The sequence below is a fragment of the Rhipicephalus microplus genome, chromosome 10, assembly GCF_043290135.1.
Source record: "Rhipicephalus microplus isolate Deutch F79 chromosome 10, USDA_Rmic, whole genome shotgun sequence".
Classification (NCBI taxonomy): Eukaryota; Metazoa; Arthropoda; class Arachnida; order Ixodida; family Ixodidae; genus Rhipicephalus; species Rhipicephalus microplus.
Genome location: NC_134709.1, coordinates 92,863,397 through 92,886,189, shown reverse-complemented (window position 1 = coordinate 92,886,189; position 22,793 = coordinate 92,863,397).

Here is a 22,793-nt window from a genome sequence, read left to right as displayed (position 1 = left end):
TACGGCCATGGCGTTTGTGCTTAAATTCAAGGTTGCAAGTTTCTGGTTATAGTGTAGGCAGAGAGGTTTCGAACTGCAGTCACACTGTTAACAATGTCGTGAGTGGCGACGATTTCGGCTGTTATGTTGCTCTTATGCATATCAAGTAGAGGATTTACATATTCATCAAGCAAATGCCTGCATAAAGGCATACAGGCATTTATTTGTTGTTTTCTCTATACTTTCAATATTTTGGTTAATTCTCACATTTAATTCCAGTGCCGTGAGATCCGAATGAACAAGCTTTTACTGTAGTAAGATCGGATTTTTTTGTATTTAACACTCAAAATAATTTATTGAGAATGTTGAAATGCCGCGATTAGTAAAAAGTTGGTGATGAAAATATGAGCTGGTGCTCACGAGGTCAAAATGAATTGGCTTTAACCTATCTATTTCTGTCCACAATAAGGAAAACTAATTTGCATCTTTAAATGCAAGCATGATTCATGAGACTAATGGAAAAGCTGCCCCCTCATAGACATTAAAGTTCTGTCTTTGCTCTTTTTTTCTGCTTATGCTGCATCAACTTCAGTCACCTGAGGCCACCGCACACAGGGACTCAAGCAGCTTAGGAATTGACTCAAATGACTCAACCAGCCAAGGAATTAAATCAAATAAAGGTGGGGCGGATGTGTAAACTGAAGACGAGATGCTCGAGTGTCTGTGTGCGGCAGACGACGTCCCTGATGTTGACCTTGCAGAATTCATCAGGACGAGCCAATTGCACGCAGTTCTGTTGGTTCTAACGTTCGTCGCTGCTGCCTGGCTCACGTGGACACAAGTGGATGGAATACTAAAACCGCTAAATTAGAAAGGACATCTTCCCAGCATCGAAGTATGGACTGCGGAAACTGTTGGACCTTAAGCGGTCGAAGGGAGTAGAAGTTCACCCCTACTGTCCGGCATGCTTACACTTGACTGCAAGCTGTGGAAACAACACAGAACGGTTTAGTGTTTGTGCCATGCAAGCAACTATGCCAAACATGCTCAGTAAAAGTAACTTCTTCATTACCGTTGATTCAAAGCTGCCATTACTAAAGTTGCTCAAGAACACTTCAGATTTGTTGTGAAGAAGTTAGCAGAAGATTGCATCAACCACTTATCGAGACTCTTTCGAGGACGTGACTGATGGAAAACTTTACAGAAACTACCGCACTAAAACCAGCTATTCTGCAGCGACCTTACTGTCACACTGAAGAGCGACGGCTCACCAATGTTCAAATCCAGTATGGGATCTTTGTGACCAATTCAAGTGGCCTTAAATGAGCCACCGTTTCCACATCGCTGGAAGAACATTCTTGTTGTTGCAGTATGGTTTGGCAAAGAACAACCCCTAAGTCATCTCTTCTTGAAGACATATGTGGAAAAGTTTAGTGCGATTGGCACACTGGTGTGGACTTTTGCTGGACGCACTATGTGTTCCAAAGTCAGTGCTCTGTGTTGTTGTGTTGACTCACCGGCACGAGCTGCTCCTCTAAACGCTAAGCAGTACAACGGTTACTATGGCTGTTCGTGGTGCTTTCAGAAGGGGGACACTCATCGACGCTAAGGTTACAATTTTACATGTTTGCATGAATATTGATAAGAATTCTTCTATTGGCCATGAGTAACTCAACTCAATGTTTCATTACAGCAGAGCAGGGTCATTATGTCATCATTTTCGTTGAACTGTCAGAATGCATCAGATATAACAATGTACTGACTCCAATTCTCTAAGCTAAGTTTACTCTCCCACACATATGTCTGCATACAGAGCGCTGAGCCACTATGAACTTTAGTAAATGCTGCAAAAAAAGGTTTTTGTGTGACAAAATTATTCTTTCTCGTAGTGCACCTATTCACATCAACACTAGTGTGACATAAGAATCAATTTTGGGGACTCCGCACGCTAGTGTTGCTATTTATGACGATGTCAGGTCACCAGCCATAACAAATGGCTGCTTGCATGTTGTCAACGGAGCGGAGCACACTATCTGGTGAGAGCTCGTGGCTAGGATTTTATACCATGGCAGGACAATTGGGTAAAGCAGGAACGGAAACCATCTTTTGGAGACATGCCGTAAAACATTTTTAGTGCGAACTCTCGTATAACAGTACATTTCCTGTGCTCTTGAGATGCTCAGCCTCTCATTTTATGCAAAACAAATCTCCAAATTTTTGTGTCAGTACTGTATAATACAGCTAGTAGCTCAGTGGAAATAGCACCTTATAGCTTAGTGGAAATGTTGGACGTACTGTTGCATGTGCCGTCTTGCGAATAAATTGAGCTTTCTAGGCTGTAATAGTAAATGCAAGAAATGCGAAACCCTCGGGATCTGACCAGTGTGAAAAATAAGGTCCACAATGGAGAATAATCTGGCATATGGTCTTAGTTTGGCAAACAGTCTTTACATTGGTAGATCAAAAAGCATGTAAAGATTTATTAGCCAGATCATGCATTCTTGTACTATGGCAGCCCTTATTGCAAGGATGATAGAAATCTGTTGTTGTTGCTATGAGTGACTGTGAGTTAATTTCCTTTTCATCGACTAGCTTCTACACTAGCTAAGGAGGGAAAGTCTTTGAGGTTCAGAATAGGTGCCCCTCGATCACTCGAGTGCTCAATAGCAGCACAAAGGAAGAGCCGTAGTGCGGTGAAGAGATGCTTTATTGCCGCCTCAGCCGTCTGCCCGAGTCTAAGCCCAAACCTCCGCTCTCCCATTTCAGATTCAAGCATCCTCTTTTCAACCCTCAGTTAACAAAGGGTCTTCACACAAGCCAGTCACACGTTGGTGCTCACGTCATCACGACCAATAACAGAAACACTTTCATAACATACACTGCATTGGTGAAAACCACGTTAACCAGGTGTGCACGTGGCAGCGAGGCACGCTGGCATCCTAACAACTCTCGGTGATGACGTATAGCAGGGTAGAGTAAGCTCGTCTGCGTGCCACGACGATGTCTCTGTTGGCGCAGTTGTCGCGTCCCTGTGGCATTCTCAATGGCACACGTGCATGCCAACAATGACTTAAACTCAGACGACCGCGCTGGTCGTGATTCTTGCAAGATACGCTTCCGAGTAAGCCTTCCCCTTGTAGTCCCAAACGGGGGTGACCTTGACGGCTCTGCTCATGAACCGTGTGAACGAAGGAGTCTCCTTTATTTCTCGTGCGCCGGTCTCCCGCGTTTGCCTTCGCAGAACCAATCAGCTTCATTAATTGATGCGTCGAGAACGGGCTCCGCGCTCTGCAATTGCGCTATACACAACACACCGCTAATGGTTGCCTCATACTTACTTCGTGGATAAGACTGCCAGGCTCAATGGTGTACACATTGTGTGCAGTTGACACCCCAGAATATCAAAAGGACAACAGCCATCACTGTAGCTTCATTGAAAATTCATCAGCTGCATAATCAGGTTAATTAGTGTCAGCTTTTGATTATTGTTTTTGTTCTCTGTCATTTTTGTTGCCTAGATTATTTTCAAAATTTCAATCTAACATGTCAGTTCATTCGCACTATGTTTTCTCTAGCTTTTTCTGGTAGTTGATGTAGAAACTCAATCAACATTGTATTAACTAATTAGTTTTCACTGTCATGCTCAAATGAAAGATTCTTTTGTTTTAATGTTTGGATAGAACTATAATAATATGTAGCTTTGTGCACTGACCCTGAAGAGTCATTTGTGTGATAATATTTATTAGATCAGTTACAAGTGAGTGGGCATTTTCCTTCTCAGGAACACTAAAATATACCTATGAAAGCCCAGATATGGTGGAAAGGTGCAACGAGTCAGTCATCAGCGCAATGAAGCTTGCATCTACAAGAGGATGCCCCATGGATGGCGTGAAACGTCCCTCAGTTGTTGCCAACTTGCGGACATTGGACTTGGTTTGGGACTTCCAAACTCATTATTTCCATTGAATTTTGGAAGGGGTTGTTTGCCAATTGATGGAATTGTCGCTCAGCTCCACAGGAAAGCCTTGGAACATAGGAAACAGGATTGGTGTGCTAAATGACCGCATCATAATAATTCGTCCTCCCGGATTCTTCACCAGATTGCTGAGGTCACTTTCAGAGAGGTCTTTCTTGAAAGCCACACAATGGAAATATTGGCTTTTATATTATGGAGTGCCTTATCTCGAAAACATTTTGCCACATAAGTACCTGCTTCACTTTTCTTTGCTTGCACACAGCACCTATTTGCTGTTAAAAGCAAGCATAAAACAATGGGAAATCTCGCATGCCAATAGTTTGCTAAATCAGTTTGTGCAAGACGTGCGGAAATTGTATGGTGAGAACACTTTCACGTTTGATGTGCACCAGTTCGTCCACATTGCAAAATGGGTTAAAATGACAAGGCCACTTTGGACAACTTCTACATTTTCTTTTGAAGGGCGAATTGGTGATCTCCCCAAGCTCGTGTCTGCTGCCAAAAGTGTGCCTCAGCAAATAGCCGAGCGATGTATCATGCTGGAATTGTTGAAGTCACTTGAGCGCATTGTGTTTTAGATGCGGAAGCATCTTATACTCGCGCCTTGTAGTGCGCCGTCCGCGCCGTCCGCGCCGTCCGCACCGCTTCTCGAACATTCGACAGCTGACGCGCGCAAATGCGCCGTCGCGCCGTCGCCCACTCTTCCACCATCTGTGCATCCCTTCCTCCTCTACACACCGCGCGCGCTTCACTCCTCCACCATCTGTGCACCTTTCCTCCTCTACACACCGCGTTCGACATCTACAATTCTCCTGATTCTCCAGTGGACGCGCATGTGGCGTCGCGCTTCGAGAACATTCAACAGCTGACAGTGCATGCACCGTCGTGCTGTATATATACTCAAGGTCGGCGCTCACTCGCTCAGTTGCCGCTCGTCGGTTGGTTTGTACGGCGCGTCGACGTCCAAGGTCGCGGTGAAATGAATTCCAACGAATCCACAAACACAATGATCGACGTCCCTTCGACCAGCACCGCTCTTTCGCATACGTGTGTACGTGTTCACTCATTTAACACCCCCTCCTACAACCACGTTAACCAATTTAGCCATCGACCCAAGTAAGTCGCAATTTAACACCCCATTTCACAACCACGTTAACCAATTTAGCCATCGACCCAAGTAAGTCGCACTTTAACACCCCGTTAACCAATTATATGGTCCGCATCCTCCTCAATGTTCCTCCGAGGGAAGCTGCGGGCAATTTTTTTCCCACCTGTCTTAAAAAAAGAAGCAGCTAATCATTTCCAGTAAAAAAATTTGAACTATTCTGTTTCACCTGTTATGGGTGCACCTTTGCCTTCATGCCGTCTAGAAATTGCTGTAAGTAGCTTGCTAATTTCAATCGGTCTTGTGCCAACCATAGGGCAATACTTCAGAGCACAAATGAAAGGGTTTACTGTGCACAGTTCACACTACAAAAGGGCAGAGAAGTCTTGTTAACTGCAGACTGAAACTTGCGATGGAAGGCTTTGGAAAATAGTGAACGTCCGTTCCATAAATGGTGCCGTAGCACTGGTGTGTCAGGAGCTCATGTATACCGAGAGTATTATTTCCTCTCTCTGTGAAGTTGAGCATCCACCACAGGATGTTGGGCTGTGTTTGGTACAAGCAGAAAGCATTTCTTTAGTTTGCGTCTATGTGGAGCAAAATGAAAAGTCATTCATTGCGAAGATTCCCAATTCGTATGAAAGAGATTAAGTTCCTTGTTTCAGAAACAAAGCAAGCTTTATGATGGTGCTTTAGTGAGTTGAAGTGGCAACTTAGGGGAGCAGAGAGCTAAGCTAGTCGGTGGGCATTCATGTTAAACTACTGGGTGTGCAAATACGTACACAAGAGAGAAGTCAAGACACCACACGTGCTATTTTTTCACAGCGACAGCCGTTATGAGACGACAAGAAGAAACCGATTCAGGTGCCATATGTGTAAGGCACTACTGGTGTCTGTGACCACTATTGCAAGAAAAAAACATAAATATAAATAAATAAAAATCACTAGAGTGAACACCTTGAGTGGCGACCGGAGAAGAGTACACGCTGGTGTCGGCGGCCGCTGCCGCCAGAGAAGGCGCGAGCATAGCAACCTTGCTGAGCAAGCTTCTAAAACTGCCATTGACAGAGTGGGTTTTGAGCCAGGGTCTCCTGCATTGTCAGCCCAGTCTTTTTCACTGAGCTACGTCCGTGCTCGAAACTTCTTTGCAAACACACCATATGCAGGCTTCCTGTCGGGTAAGGAATCGTATGAACATGAGTACTAAATCATTCTAGAGGAATAAAATTGTGACCCGCAATCAAAAAAGCGATTTGCATAACAAGTGGTTTGTTGAAAGCCCCCAACTTGTTACAGAACAATTCACTTATGATTCTTCATCGTCGTCAACCACCGCATTATGAACATAACGCCTTACAGCTGTGTAGTGTGTACCTCACTTCTCAACAGAATATCAAATAATGGCATAGTGGGTGCTTTCCTAATTGACACAAAAGATAAGCATCATAGTGTAATTGGTGCCATGCAAATGTACTCCAGGAATACGAAAATCTTCTCTTCCAGCTTGCACTGTGACTGTGCTGTGCATTTAGTGCAAGCACTAACATAAAATGTTTAAAATCTGTAGGGCAATAACATAAAGTGTGTTTATTGGCATTTCGTGGTAAGATTGTGTTCTGTAGTCTGTAATTTCTAACAAATTATGTCGTGAATATATAATCTGTCATCTCAGTAGCCTGAATTCAAATTGCTGTGCTTAACTATTGCTACGAACAACTGCTTCCACTTACGTATTTTTTACTAATGTGTTCATTGGTGGCTGAGCCTGTATATGTGCTGGTTTATTTTGTGCCAGAAACACCAGCAAAGAATCACAAATGACTTTTATCACTGTTCTTAAAATGTGTCATTTCATGGTCATTTGATGAATTACCTGGATAAGTGTTGAATGGGCTTTTTACAACAACCTATTGCTAAACCCGAAAGCCATGTGATGTGAACTGTTCACAAGTGATTTTGTCCGGGAAGGCTAATTTTATCTGTTATTTTTTACATATGGCTTTGATTAGGTATCCGATTGTGAGGTGGTTGTGTACTGATTGTGAGGTGGTTGTGAGGTGGTTGTGAGGTGGTTGTGTCAAATCGAAGCATTTCTGCATGCGTAAAGTGCATAGCTGCAAGAATATTGTGTTTTACCAAACATTATTTGTCATATGTTTTCTTGCTATTTTGATTTCTACTTTGAATAAAAGTAGAATAATCTGCTTCTCTGATATCGTAGGTGCAAATATCTGCTTCTCTGATATCCTAGGTGCAGTGTGTTATGAGATGCCTGCATGTCGTGTATTACTATGTATTTTGTGCTTCTTTTATTTTGTGGTGAAGGAGTATACCAGCGATATTTAGGGTGCATGCAGAGCTGTTTTTCAATGCAGCTTTATAAAAAGCTGCATGTTTTGAGTAATTGTATGTCACTGAAAATAATAAAAAATCAAAAACCTACTTTTCTGCATTTTACATGAGTGCAGGGAATTTTCTGTTAGCTGTTCTTCATTGAGACAGATGGTCATCACCGTCACTCAAATTTTGTGTCAATTTGACGTTGAACAATATTCATTCCTTTAACACCCATTAACATCAACGTTTTTCGTGTTCAGAACCTAAACTTTCACACTTCCATCAAATGAAGTGGTATAGATAAATCAGTTCACAAGTAATAGTTGCGTCATCGTTACACTCATTAACTTTGTCAAAGCGGTGCAGTGTGCACTCTAAAACAGACTGAACTGGTATGTTCTGCACACTAAAACCGGCCAAACCAGTTCAGCATACTAGAATCAACCATACGGGCCCGTTCTGCATACTAAACTGGTCCAGTCTGCACACTTAACTCACTGGACCGGTCGGTCAGCACACTACAACCCACTAAACCGGCCTGGTTTGCACACTACAACCCACTAAACCAATCCAGTCTGCACACTAAACCCGTCCGGTCTGCACACTACAACCCACTAAACCGGTCCAGTCTGCACACTAAAACCAACTAAACCAATTCGGTCTGCACACTAAACTCACTAAACCAGTCTGGTGTGCACACTAAAACCAACAAATCGGTCTAGTGTTTACACTAAAAACACTTAAACACACTAAATCGGGCTAGTGCATTTTTCGACTGGGCAGACTTGATGTCGGGAAAGCAATCGCTTTATTACGTCCTATAGAGCGTTTTAAAACAGCGGAAGAACAACCAGTCGTCGCGCAATGCGAATAGTGTAACGAGTGATGGTCGTCCAATGCTTCAACCAATTACAAAAGCTTGATTTTGTTCCCCTATCGTCGCATACCCACTTCAGCCAAAATTCCTCATCGACGCCAGCCATTGCATGAAAAATTGGCGCAAGAATCCTTGCAAGTGTTCAGCGGATGCGAAGGTTCTCAGAAGAATGACGAAAAATAGCATAGCAAATGCCGGCCCTACACAAACAATTTCACTATCAATGCCCTAGTGGGTATCAAGCAAGTCTTCATGCAGCAGTTACCCAATGAGTGTTTAGAAATGCTCTGAAGGGCTGCTCTTCTAGCATTAAACTCGCTGGGACTGTGCTGCACCTAGTGAATTTTTACTAGGCGCAGCACAGTAAAAATTGTGTGTAAGTGTAGACGAATGCATTTTCTTCATTCAATAAATAACTTGTCGCTGTATACCAATAGTATGTAAATGTGGGAGAAAAAATCTTCAGATTTGTTCTTTGCTTTTTACTTCATGTAATGTACCTTGTCATTAGGAACCGCAGCTAAGAGTCTGAGTAGTGCTGTCATCAGAAGTCCTTATGCGCAACGTCATTTGAGAATCTAATGTGCATGTAATGCGCAACATCAGCCTTTGCAGATCTAATATCAATCTAGTGAGTCATTAGGTGCACATTAGGTCCACATAAGACTCTCAAAAATTATTTTCATAAGAGTACGCACCCGGCATCCAGACGAATCTTTGCTGGAGTATGTACTGGCAATGGACGAACTGTATCGTCTATCTAAACCTCACGCCACTAACGCGGAAACAGTCGAGCGCGTTATGCGTCAAGCGCACCTGACTTTTGCGGTGCACTTCAGGCGATGTAAGTTCGCAGACCTGGAAGAGCTAGCCGTCGAGGCGAAGCGCATACAAGGGGACATCCTCGCTGCGCGGTCGTATCGCACACCTCCGCCCGCAGCGCAGTCAATCGAGCCTCGCTGTGCGTGGAATGGCGGCGCAGAAGTTTCAGAAGCGTTTAGGGGCAACGCGTCGGCATCGTTCGCTAATGAGCAGGTACCACGCAGTTGGGAGCTGTCAGACCACGCTTTGTACCCCTACGCTTACGCACTCCGTATGGCCATGCCGCCCCATGTGTGACATTCCAAGGCTGGAACACGTGGTCGACACAAGGCCTAAGGAGCGGCGCGACCCGGAGCGAGGACCACCTGATCGAGGCGACTTATACGATCAGACAGGAGTGGTGTCCACGGTCCTTGCTTTCGGTGCGGCGCGCCGGGCACATTGCCCGCGAATGGAACCACACACCGCGTCAGGTGCAAACGTGTGGTTTGGGAAACGGACGGCGCCGCCGGTAATCCACATCGGGCACCACGCGGCTATGAGTAATTCCATCGATACGTTTGGATCACTTGCACCGTTAGTCTGTCGCGCAGGTGAGGCCGTAGACTCGCCCGCACCGCTAATCGAGTTAACGATAGCTTGAAAGAAGTTCGTAGCACTTTTGAAGTCTGGGGCGAGCACTTATTTGTTTGGCGACGACGTGTTGCACCATCTCCGCGAGAACAATATCCACTTAAGGCAAAGCAACATCATTTTCAGCCTTGCTACGGGCACAACACAATCGAGCGGCGTGGCTAGGCTATTGATCCGTTGGGATAGACAAGTGAGGCGACAGCATTCCGTGCATTTTCTTGGGCTGTCAACAGACAGTTATAGTATACCGGGCTTACCGTGATACCGGGTGTACCGTGATACCGGAATCGAAGTGCGCATGCGCAGATACCTACGTTACGCGTACCACTTCCCGTACGCGCGGTATTTTTCAAATTTAACGTAGTGTAGGTGCACGTAGTGTGCGTAAACATGGCGGTGCTCTCGGACACCCGCGTCGAAGTGATTGTGGCGTAGTTGGTGAAAGATTGACGTTGTTTGCAGCAAACGACTGTTTAAAGAGGGGGGAAGTGTTTATGTTTGTAAGGAAAAAAAGAGAAAAGTGAGCCGCATGACTGTCTGCATCAGGGTGTGACATCTCAACAGTAGCTCACAAGGAACGGGGGTGAGGAGGCATTAAAAGGACAGGAATAAAGGTGTAGAGAGAGAGAGAAAGAGAGATGCGCTAAGCCAGCAAGCTAGGACATATCGATGGGATAGGAGAGATAGGAAAGACGGAAACGCGGTCACAGGAGTCTGCGGACAGGCATCACTTGCGAGAGCTCTTGGCGTCAGGAGATAGCTAGGGCCAGTCCAGTAGGTCAGAGCTACGCTGTCGCCGGAGATCGTCGTCAGGAGATGACGTAGGGCCAGCCCAGTCGGCCAGAGCTACGCTGACGTCGAAGATCGCGAGGGCACAACCGGTCGGCATGGAATCAAGCTAGCGAGATCTGCTTAAAGTGGCTTCGCTTGCCTTCAGTTAGCTTCGACGACCAAGTATTACGGATAAGTTGGCCTAGTTTTCGATATAGCTTCCCATTTTGAACGTGTTAAAGCCTAACTGGAAGATCGATGTAAATAAATCTGCAAGGTAAAATTTTTCGTTTTGGGGGCACGGTTCATCTTTATTTATACCTATTTTTTTCAAATAGTAAGAATATTGAAGCATGCGTGAATAGAAGTGGGCACTTTGTTTCTATTTTTCTCGTCTTTTTTGTTTCCGAGTGCATTCTTATTTCGCTAGGTGACACCGGCCCCGGCGTACGTTAGAAAAGCAGCTGCTTAGCGCTGCACTGGTAGTGGATGCAGTTGAAGCAAACACAAAGAAAAAACGTGCTTTGAACATGAGTATCGCGAAACAGGGAAACCCGCGCGCGAGATTCACTGTGTGTAACTACTTAAATTTATTAAGAGAAATCAGACATTTGAACCCGTTTCATGATTCACTACAGTTAAATGCAGTAGTTAAAAATTTGCACGCGTTCACGGGAAAGCAGTTTACCGCACGCGCTATCAAAGAGCGCTGCGAGAGACTCATGACACAACACATCAGCGACGACAGAGTCGATCTTCGCAAGTAAGTAATCTTTCAGCGTAGCGTACATAATCCCGTAGTGCGCTGCTTAGTAGCGTATATATTGTTACGAGTAACTTGTTTAATGATCTATTTACAGCGCACAGAACTCGACGAGTAAGACGGCGCCAGACCAGCATCCAAGGGAAAAACCCACTTCGTCCTCCTCTTTCATGCAGCCGTGTTTAGCGGCTGTTTTGTATCATAACCCCCGGCGGTAGAAGCACCGTCCCGGTGCTAAATTTACGCAGATGATGTCGAAGGGGGGTAATAGGGCTTTAGCCGAGCCACGTGAACAATGTCGCTCGGAGCTGACGATGACTTTGTGGGATCAGTTGGAACAATCTCGTACGTGACGTCTGTCACTTGGCGAACGATACGGATTGGTCCAGTGTAGGGCGACAACAGTTTTTCCGACAGTAGGTGACCCGAGTAGGTGACCAGAGGAGCACTAGAGAATCCGGAGAAAAGTGCACGTCCCTATGGTGAGAATTGTAGAGCTGTTGTTGGCGCGCCTGTGAAGCCTGTAGACGGTTACGGGCGACTTGGCGCGCCTGGTCGGCGCGGGCAATGGCTTCCCCAGCATATTCAGTGGCCGCAGGTAGTAACGTGTCTAAAGGTAGAGTTGGGTCCCGGCCATATAGTAGATAGAAGGGCGAATATCCGGCAGTGTTGTGACGAGATGAGTTGTAGGCGAACGTCACATACGGCAAATGAATGTCTCAATCGTGGTGGTCTGGCGCAACGTATTTGGCAAGCATATCGGTTAGGGTCCTGTTAAGGCGCTCCGTGAGGCCATTTGACTGGGGATGGTACGACGTAGTAAATTTGTGCTTGGTATGACAAGACCTCAGGATTTCATGAACGACAGCTGATAAGAACGTGCGACCACGGTCGGTGAGAAGTTGACGGAGAGCACCGTGCACTAATAATATGTCGTACAGCAGAAAGTCCGCAACGTCGGTAGCGCAGCTGGTCGGGAGTGCTCGTGTGATTGCGTACCGCGTAGCGTAGTCTGTGGCAACAGCAATCCATTTATTTCTGGCTGTGGAGAGTGGAAAAGCGCCCAACAGGTCGAGACCAACTCGGAAGAAAGGCTCGTTGGGAACGTCGATCGGCTGAAGGTAGCCGGCTGGGAGGGCAGACGGCGTTTTGCGACGCTGACAGGGCTCACAAGCGGCGACATAGCGTCGGACAGAGCGGGCAAGTCCAGGCCAAAAAAATCGACGTCGTACTCGATCGTACGTGCGAGAAACGCCCAATTGGCCCGTTATGGGAGCGTCATGGAGTTGATGCAGGACACAGGAACGCAGGTGCGCTGGGATGACAGGAAGTAAGTCTGATGCGAAGGAATCAAGGTTTCGGCGATATAGGATCCCGTCTTTCAGCAAAAACATTCGTAGGGACGGGTCGCGTGGCGTTGACTCCAGTTTGTCAATGATGGCTCGTAAAGAAGCATCCCGACGTTGCTCTTCGCCAATGTTTAACAGCTGCGACAGGGAAAAAACGTCCGTGATAGCGTCGGTATCGGTTGCTTCGTCAACAGGGTAGCAGATAAACAATCCGCATCCTGATGTAATCGCCCTGTTTTGTACATTACAGAGAACGTGTACTCTTGAAGGCGTAGAGCCCAACGAGCGAGACGTCCCGTGGGGTCCTTCAGGGAGGCTAGCCAGCAGAGCGCGTGATGATCCGTGACAACACGGAATGAGCGCCCGTACAGGTATGAGCGAAACTTGGCGACTGCCCATACAAGGGCGAGGCACTCGCGCTCCGTGATGGAATAGTTGCGCTCGGCTGGAGATAGTAGTCGACTTGCGTAGGCTATAACACGGTCGTGTCCGCGTTGTTGCTGCAATAGCACACCTCCTATGCCGTGTCCACTGGCGTCCGTGTGAACCTCGGTTGGGGCTAATGGATCAAAGTGAGCCAAGATTGGTGGCGTTGTAAGCAGTGTCGCAAGTTGCGAAAACGATGACGCTTGATCATGGCTCCAGGTAAACGAGGCGTGTTTCTTCAAGAGGTCTGTGAGTGGGCGTGCAATGGCCGCAAAGTCCTTAACAAAGCGTCTCAAATACGAGCACATACCCACTAAACTGCGGACATCTTTTGTGGTCCTCGAAACGGGAAAGTTCGTGACGGCACAAATTTTCTCTGGGTCTGGACGCACGCCTTGGGCATCGACAAGGTGACCAAGCACGGAAATTTGGCGACGAGCGAATTGGCACTTGGAGGCGTTAAGCTGGAGTCCGGCTCGATGAAAAACGTCCAAAATAGCTGACAAACGATCAAGATGCGAGTCGAATGTAGGCGAAAAGACAATAACATCGTCAAGGTAACACAAGCAGGTGGACCATATCAACCCTTGAAGCAATGAGTCCATCATTCTTTCAAATGTGGCTGGTGCATTGCAGAGTCCAAAGGGCATCACCTTCAACTGATAAAGACCATCAGGAGTGATGAATGTGGTCTTCTTGCGGTCCATCTCGTCGACGGCTATCTGCCAGTACCCTGACCGAAGGTCAATAGTTGAAAAATAGGTGGCACCGTACAGGCAGTCGAGGGCGTCGTCGATGCGAGGTAAAGGATAAACGTCTTTTTTGGTAATTTTGTTAAGGTGACGGTAATCGACAAAAAAGCGCCATGTTCCCTCTTTCTTTTTAACAAGGACGACTGGAGACGCCCAGGGGCTGCATGAAGGCTCGATAATGTTTTTCGCAAGCATTTTGCCGACCTTATGTTGTAATAATGCACGCTCTGACGCCGACACACGGTAGGGGCGTCGGTGAATGGGGGTTGCATGGCCAGTATTTATGCGATGGGTGACAATGGTCGTTTGGCCTAAAGAGTTGCTTGCAAAGTCGAAAATGCTACGATAGCCCTCAAAAACGTGGCAAAGCGCTGAAGCTTGCTTAGACGTGAGGTCCGATGACACCATTCGCTCAATGTCGGCACCCCAAGAACGTGATGGAGTGGAACCACTGACTGAGCTGCAGCAATCGTCAACTCTGAAGGGCTCGACATGGTCATCTTGGAGAGCAGTAATTTTGGCCAGGGAGATACCCTGTGGCAGAACTTGGGTGGTGAGTGAAAAGTTGACCAGTGGAAGGAAGGTGCGGTTTCTCTTAATCGTCAGAATCATCCGCGGCACAGCAACCCCATGCGTAAGCATCACTGCAGGAATCGGGGCCACCATGTAATCACCATCAGGTACTGGCGGCGTGGAGGATAAGTCGACATGTGTGACGGAGTTAGGAGGGAGACGCGTGAAATCAATGCAGCAGAGGCTTGTTTGCAGTGGGCTAGGCGGGTCGGAAAAGAGGGGTAAATCGAGATGGAGAGAGCCAGCTGAACAGTCTATAAGGGCAGAGTGCGTGGCTAGAAAATCCATACCGAGAATGAGTTCATGAGGGCCGTGTTCGATAACGGCGAAAAGAACGACAGTGCTTCTCTCCCCAATAGACACTCGCGCAGAGCACATACCAAGAATTGCGGCAGTTCTTCCATCGGCGACTCGTACAGCTCGGTTGAGGGCGGGCGTGACAACTTTTCTAAGTCGGCGGCGAAGGTTAGCACTCATAATGGACCCATGCGCGCCAGTATCTATCGACGCACTGACACGAACATTGTCGACAGTAACGTCTAAAAGGTTCCGGTTCGTTGTTAACGTTAATCGAGGATTTCTTACGAAGGTCATCAACGCAGCTCCACCTTCAGAAGCTGCACGGCCTAGTTTTCTGGTCGGAGATGCTGCGAATAGGTCGGGGAGGCAGCACGGCGTTGTGGGGGCGAACGGGACTGACGACGAGCAGGGGACGGTGACCGGTCGTAGCGAGGTCTGCTGAGAGGTGCTGTAGGAGCGGAAAATGTGCTCGGCGTTGATGAAGAAAGTGATGGGGACGATTGGCGAGCAGAAGTGGTGTGATACTGAGGTGCATAATGGGACGGTGGAGCCCAGCGGCTGCGGCAGTGACGTGCGATATGACCAACGCGTCGACAGTTGAAACATATGGGCCTGTCATCAAGGGTACGCGATTCGGACGGATTGCGTTGTGTGCGAGGAGCAGAAGGGGGACGAAAAGAAGGTGCAGCAGAGTATACGGCAGGTACAGGATGTAGGCCGACATTCGATAGCTCTTGACGAACGACGGCTTGTATCAAAGAAATCGTGGTCGGGGAAGGCGTAGGCGTCGGTAGTGGCGTGGCTACCGGTTGTGCTGTCTCGACCTCTCGACGAATGATGCGTGTGAGGTTGTCACATGAAGGGGCCTGGTGGAAGACGTCGTCACACGAACAGGTGGCCGCTGTGTTCAGAAGGCGCACGATGTTTTGGGCTACACGGCAGGCTTTAGCTTGTTCGAGACGTCGGCATTCTTTAAGGATGTTGTCGATGCTCGAGATGTTGTTAAAAACCAGCAGGTTGAAAGCATCGTCGGCAATGCCTTTCAAGACGTGGTTAACCTTTTCGTCTTCGGACATGAACTGGTCGGCCTTGGAACAAAGGGCCAAAACGTCAAGAATGTAGGAGACGTACGATTCGGTAGAAGACTGGGCCCGTGTGGCAAGAGTCTTCTTCGCAGCGAGCTGACGACCAGATGAATCGCCAAACAGGTCACGTATCTTTTCTTTGAAGAGATCCCAGCTCGTTATGTCGGCTTCGTGGCTTTCAAACCATGTTCGGGGAGTGCCGTCCAGGTAGAAAAGCACGTTGGCGAGCATGAGCGTGGGATCCCAGCGGTGAGTTGCACTGACGCGCTCGTACCCCTTCAGCCAAGTGTCGAGGTCGATCGTACCATCACCGGAGAAAGTGCCGGGATCCCGGAGGTGCGGGAGTGTGACGTAGGTGGTGGCTTGGACTCACGAGGGCGGCGTAGAGGAAGTACCAGCAGTCGAAGCAGTCGAAAGCTCGCCGATGGTGCGACCGCTGCGCGTCTCCATCGAGGTACAGGGCTCGTCCACCTCCACCAATAATGTTACGAGTAACTTGTTTGATGATCTATTTACAGCGCACAGAACTCGACGAGCAAGATGGCGCCAGACCAGCATCCAACGGAAAAACCAACATCGTCCTCCTCCTCTTTCATGCAGCCGTGTTTAGCGGCTGTTTTGTATCAATATATATATATATATATATATATATATATATATATATATATATATATATATATATAGACAGGCATGGTGGTTCAGTGGCCGTAGCGTTGCATATAGTAGAGTAGATCCTCCGTGAGCGGTCACAACGTGGTTTATTTCGACGTTTCGGTCTAGAGACTGACCGCCATCCTGATGAAGATGATTATATTAATATATATATATATATATATATATAAAAATAAATATATATATATATATATATATAAAAGCAACATCGCCACCGCTTGGGTACTGGGTTCTGGGCTTCTCTCGCTCGCTTCGTGCTGATCGTCGCCGGCATCTGCTTGAACGTTGCTCTGTCCCGATCATGTTTTCATCGTAGGGCCACCGTCTTAGCACACGTCAATGAACCCTTTCTCAATCGGTGGAGGGTGCTGACGTTCCTGTCGCTTGAACCTGGGTGCTGCCATTCGCCGTGGCCTAAACCTGGAGCTGCGCAACCAAATCAAATGCTACCTTCCATAATGGCCAGCAACAACGCGCAGCCTGGCTCTTCCACTCCATCCTCCAGCAACCCCGGCGTTCTTCTCTTTCGAGAGCCCAAAGTCTTTAGCGGAGCTGATGAGACTGATGTGGAAGACTGGTTTACCAACTACGAACTGGTGAGCGCAAACAACAAGTGGGATGACGCGGACAAGTTGACTAATGTCATCTTTTACCTCACTTACGTGGCCGAACTGGGGTGCAACAACCAAAAAAGCGACATTACGACGTAGTTCATCTTCAAAACGTCGTTTTCTGACGTTTTTGGCCGACCCACTGTCCGCAAGTCCAGAGCCGAACAACGCTTGCGGACTCGCGCACACAAGCAATCCGAATCATTCACCAGTTACACAGAAGACATTATTGGTCTTTGCAGCCGTGTAAACAGCGCCATGCCAGAATCGGAGAAGATTCAGCACATCCTCAAAGGAATAAATGACGGCCCAATTCAGATGCTCCTGGTCCGTAATCCGGCCACTGTTGCGGATATTGTCAGTTTATGTCAAAGTTTCAACGAGTTGCGGAAGCAGCATGCCCTGACTCGGCTACTTTCTTTCCACGCCGACTCGCTCTCCAGCCTTACTTCTGTTCCCGATCCCTCACCTACCCTGCAAGAGATTAAAGACTATGTGCGTGAAGAAGTAGCTCGGCAGCTGTCGTTTATTCCCTTCACGCAGCAGCCACCGTCCTCTCATCTGCCCTCACCACTTCGCGACTTTATTACTGAAGAGGTAGCTCAGGCTGTTCCCGTCACTGCCCACCAGTAGCCTGTGGCCATGCCTGTTCTCCATGCGCCGGCTATGCAGCCCGTGGCCGCACCTCTTACGTATGCCCAGATGATACGCAGCAGACCCCACCAACAGCATTTGCCACCCATGGCTTCAGTTGCTCCCCACTTAGCTCCCCTCTCGACACCTTGGGCCTCACCGTGGGTCAGCGATTCTTGGCGCACTCCTGACAATCGACCAATCTGCTACGCCTGCGGTACTCCAGGACACGTGGCACGATATTGTCGCCATCGCTTCCAACCACTCCACCACGCTACTCAGCCGTTATCTTATGACCCACAGCCCATGCACCATACCTGCACCCTATCCCTCCCCACAGTATGGCTACAGTAACCTTCCTGAGTCTCAGTCACGCCAGCCCCCATCGCAGACTCACTCTCTCCGCTCCCCGTCTCCTCGCAGGCGATCGCTGTCCCCAATGCGTCCCCAACCCGCTTCCTCGAACCGGAAAAAATTACACCACAGTTCCAGAGGCAAGAACTGCGCCGTCGTCAAAATGCTCACGTCCTCGCACTTCACCTGCTAACGTCGTCGCCATATCTGTTGATGGCGTTTCTACTTTGGCCCTCGTCGACACAGGTGCTGCCGTTTCTGTTATAGCCGCGCAGCTCTGCCGCTCCCTACGCAAAGTGACCACGACGGTCTCTGGACTATCGCTTTGTACTGCTAGTGCACAACCAGTTCGACCTCTCGGCACCTGTACGGCCCGCATATTCCGGCAGCCTCTCTTGCCGTTGTCCCTGTTTGCTGCGATGACCATAACGATGCTACGGTAATGTTTACATCTTCCGACATTTTCATGAGCTGCTGAGCCGTTTCCTTGCCTTTCGCTACACATGACGCCACTGCTGGCCGAAGCAATATTTTTCGTCCATAACCCCCAGTCTGCACCGCTTACGCTACTTGCTGGCGAATGTCTCAGTCGAGTAGAGTACCTTGATTCTTCTTTATTCCTTAACATGCCAGACGAGTCGTGCAGTTGCACCTCGACCGCCGAAATTTATGCCCTTTCTCCACTGGAATGCTCGTCGAGTGTCAACATCTTGAGTTCCATCGCCGACACTGTTATGTTAGTGTCCGGAGCCCCATGGCGCAGGCACCACACGAGACACCGGCTGACAGGAGACTGTTTATTGCTTTTCTTTAGAAGTGGACGAGAGAGGAGGTTATGGCGAGGGCAGAGGTACTCCAGCGAGTGTACACGTGTAACACTATATGCAGGAGCTGGGGACGAGAGTCCAAGGAAAGCGCCAGGAGCACGAGCGCGTCAAGCAGCACCAGCCAGTGAGGCACAACACATGGAGTGGCCTTGTGTCAGTACGTGTGCGTACACAAGATCCCTTACCCTGTAGACGGGGTCACCGTATCGGTCAGGTGAACGCCGATCACACTGGGGCCTCAGTACAGTCTGGTGCTGCGCGGACCCACTGGGTTGGTCATCACGAGCTTGCGTCGCACAAGTGTCCAGCCTGGCCTCAGCTTCTCGATGTCCGAAGTCGGGCATTGTGGGCAGATCATGCGGCGGCGGTGCTTCCACTGGGATCGAGATCACGTACGGAGCCGGCACTGTGTTTTGTAGATCACTTGCTGCTGCTCCGTTAGTTAGATCATTCCGCGACAAATATTCTGTCGGATTGGCCTTTGCACCTGGCGTTATGTGATCAAGGCGCTGACGAAACGTTCTGCTTCTTGACTTGATTAGCCATGATCGATGTCCGAGTCTCTTTAACACGGTTCTGCAAACCCAAGCAGGACTTCCTTTAATGTTGATGAAAAAGACCGATTACCCGATGGCTACCTTTCTTGTCGATTTCTTAGCGCTGTGGTCAGTGGCCACCCTCACAGGTGGTCACGGCTGAATGCATGTCAGTGCCGTTGAGAGTTCGCGGCTGAACATGAGTGCAGCTGGCATTTTGCCCGTCATTACTGAAATGGTGGTATGCTGTTTCATCTGAAAACGAGCCAGCCTGCATGCAAATGTGCCTGACTGATCTTTTGCAAGTGCCTGTTTTGTTTCATACACCATTCTTTCGGCTTGCCCATTCGTGGCTGAATGATAGGGTACACTTGTAATGTGTGTAACCCAATTCTTTTTCAAAAATTCTACCATTTCCGCACAAACAAAGGACGGGCCGTTATCTGTGGCCACCCTTTCGAGATTTCCGAAAGTTGCGAACAGGTTTCGCAGTTCCTCGATCAGTGTCGGCGACCGTATATTCCGCATGATGCGTAACTCGAGCCACTTGCTGTATGCGTCGACTACAATTAGCAGCATCTTTCCCTCCACAGGCCCAGCGAAGTCAGCGTGGATTGTGTGCCATGGTGTTGTCGCTCGTTTCCAGTCGGAGCTGGTGCTTTAGTTGGCATTTTCTGGTGCTGGCAGCAAGTTGCACAACTTTTGACCACCCGCTCTATGTCGTTGTCGACACCGGGCCACCAAAAATAGCCTCGAGCGCACGCCTTCATGGCCGCCACGCCCCTGTGACCCGCATGTGCTAAGTCGAGCACGTCTTTCATTGCTCTCTCTGGAACGACCAGTCTGGCGCCCCGGATGACGCAACCCTCCTGTAGCGAGAGCTCGTGTCCAAGCTTTGCGAATGCCGAAAATTCGTGCTTGGGTATTCAGTGTAGTTCTCCGTTTGAAATGGCTGTCATCACGTGTGCTAACAGTGGGTCACTCCGGGTGAGCTCAGCCCTCCCGGAGAGCACGGCTCATCTACCTGCGCGGGCAGTGGCAGCCTGCTGAGCGCATTAGCATTTTGGTGCAGACGTCGAGGCTTGTACACTAAGTCGTAGTCATATGTGACCAATTTGAGACACCACCGAGTCATCTTCGGTGACAATATCTGAGGGATTTGCTTCTTTTTTCCCATGATGCCTAGGAGTGATTGGTGATCTTTTAATACGGTCGCGTGCCAGCCAGCGAAATATTGGTGAAAATGGCTGACACCATAAACTACCGCAAGATCTTCTTTATCAAACTGCGAGAAGTTTTTCTCAGCGGTTCCCAAAGTTCGTGACGCGAATGCAATGGGAGCCCCTCGGCCAAACGCATCCTTTTGAGCGAGAATCGCACCGATGCCGTATGGTTACGCATTACAGACAGAATGAAAGGCCTCTTTTCATCATAATGTGCAAGGACTGTCGAAGATCTAATCATCTTCTTAAGCATCTGGAAAGCAGCCTGGTGTTTTTTCTCTCACTTCCAAGGCGTGTTATTTTCGAGAAGCCCACACAACTTTGCAGCTACCGTCGCTCTGTTCTCCAAAAAACGATCATAAAAGGTGAGAAGCCCCAAGAAAGTCTGCAAAGAAGTATTCTCCTTCGGTTTTGGCGCCTCGAAGATGGCCTTTACCTTCTCTTCGGTCGTATGGACACCGTGAGCGTCGATTTTATGACCGAGAAACTGGACTGAGCTGGTACCGAAGCGGCACTCCTCTTGTTTAAGCCGCAGACCTTTGTCGCTTAGCCTCGACAAGACTTGCTGTAGACGCGTCGCATGCTCTTTAACGTCCTTCCCGCTGACAATAATGTCGTCAAGGTAGACACTCACCCTCTAAATTCCGGCCAGTGTAGTCTCCATCATCCGCTGGAAAATGGCTGGCGCAGCGGATACTCCAAAAGAGAGACGCTTTATCTTGAACAGTCCTTTGGTGGCGTTGACGGTTATCAGTGCGGCTGTCTCGTCGTCAACTCTTAGTTGCTGATAGGCCTGGTAAAGGTCTAGCGTCGAAAACGTCGTCCCACCACGCAAATTTGCGATCACCTCCACAGTTTTCAGTAGCGGGCACGCCGCCTCCTTGACCACCACGATATCTGTGCTCCTGTAATCTGCACAAGCGCGAAATGTCCCATTCTTTTTGCGCACCCACACCAACGGTGGTGGCTATTTCGGCATGTTGCGTAGGCTCCAGGATATCTTGTTTTTGCAGACGGTCGAGCTCTTCCTCCATAGGCCTTTGGTAAACTAGGGGCACCAGCCGTACTTTGCAGAACTTGGGTGTGGCATCTTCTTTCATGTCCAAGTGGACCAATGGACCCACGTAGCCGTCGAAACATTCCTTAAATACATCAGGATGGCGTGCGAGAAGAACCTGTATCTCTTGACTTGGTTCGGCGACCTAGTTTACTCCGTGAACACGGATGTTCAGATGTTCCGTCTTGAAAAACCACTCACGTCCGAGCAGGTTGCACCCAGTCCCTTTCATTACTAGTGGGGGCCGCACGTAGTCCGTTTATTTGAAACGCACATGAACTTGTGCCGAACCGAGGTTGCCAAGCTCTTCTCCTGACCAGGTGCATAGTCTAGAGGTTTTTTCGAAAGCTTAGGGGCGTTCGATGGCCACGTTTGGTGGTAGGTAGCCTCAGTAATCACGGAACATGCAGCGCTCGTGTCCACTTCGAATTTCAGAGGCCTTTCCTCGACTTTTAATTCAACGAGGAATTTAGGGCAGGGTTGTCGCCCCTCACGGCATGTAAGTCGTAGCACCTATCGGTGTCCGCGGGGTCGTAGCTTACAGGTTGGGCGTTAAGTAGGTGAGTTCCTTGCCGGGCGTTGAGGTTTCCTCCTTTGGTTTTTTTTTCTTTTCGGAAATGGAGGCGTTCTCGATGTGACCATTCCTGGCACAAAAACGGCTTTTCGCTGTCCTGAACTTGCAGGTGCCAACCTCGTGCCAGCCGTTGCACCGTAGCAGCGCCGTTCCTGAGCCGAATGTTTGGTTTCTTTTTTAGACTGCGAGGTCTTGTGCACTTCCGCGGAGCTCGTCACTCCCTTAAGGCTTCGTTGCTGCTTGACGCACTTTCCGACGACAGTGCCATGTCCAACGCGCATTGAAAAGTCAACTCTTTCTTCGCAAACATTCGCTGCTGGAGATGCTCGTCGCGGATGCCAGACACAAACCTGTCGCGAAGCGACACATCTTGGGGCAACATGGGGGGGGGGGGGGTTCGCCAGAACGGCTGCGAGGCCTTCTGCCGGTGGCGTCGATGTAGCAGACGTTGTCGCTTGCACTCCGAAGTTACAGCCTGTTGACAAGCTTCTGAGGGCTGCAACGTAGTTGCTGATCGACTCTTACGGCCGCTGGTCGCGTCGCTGGAAGACGTACCGG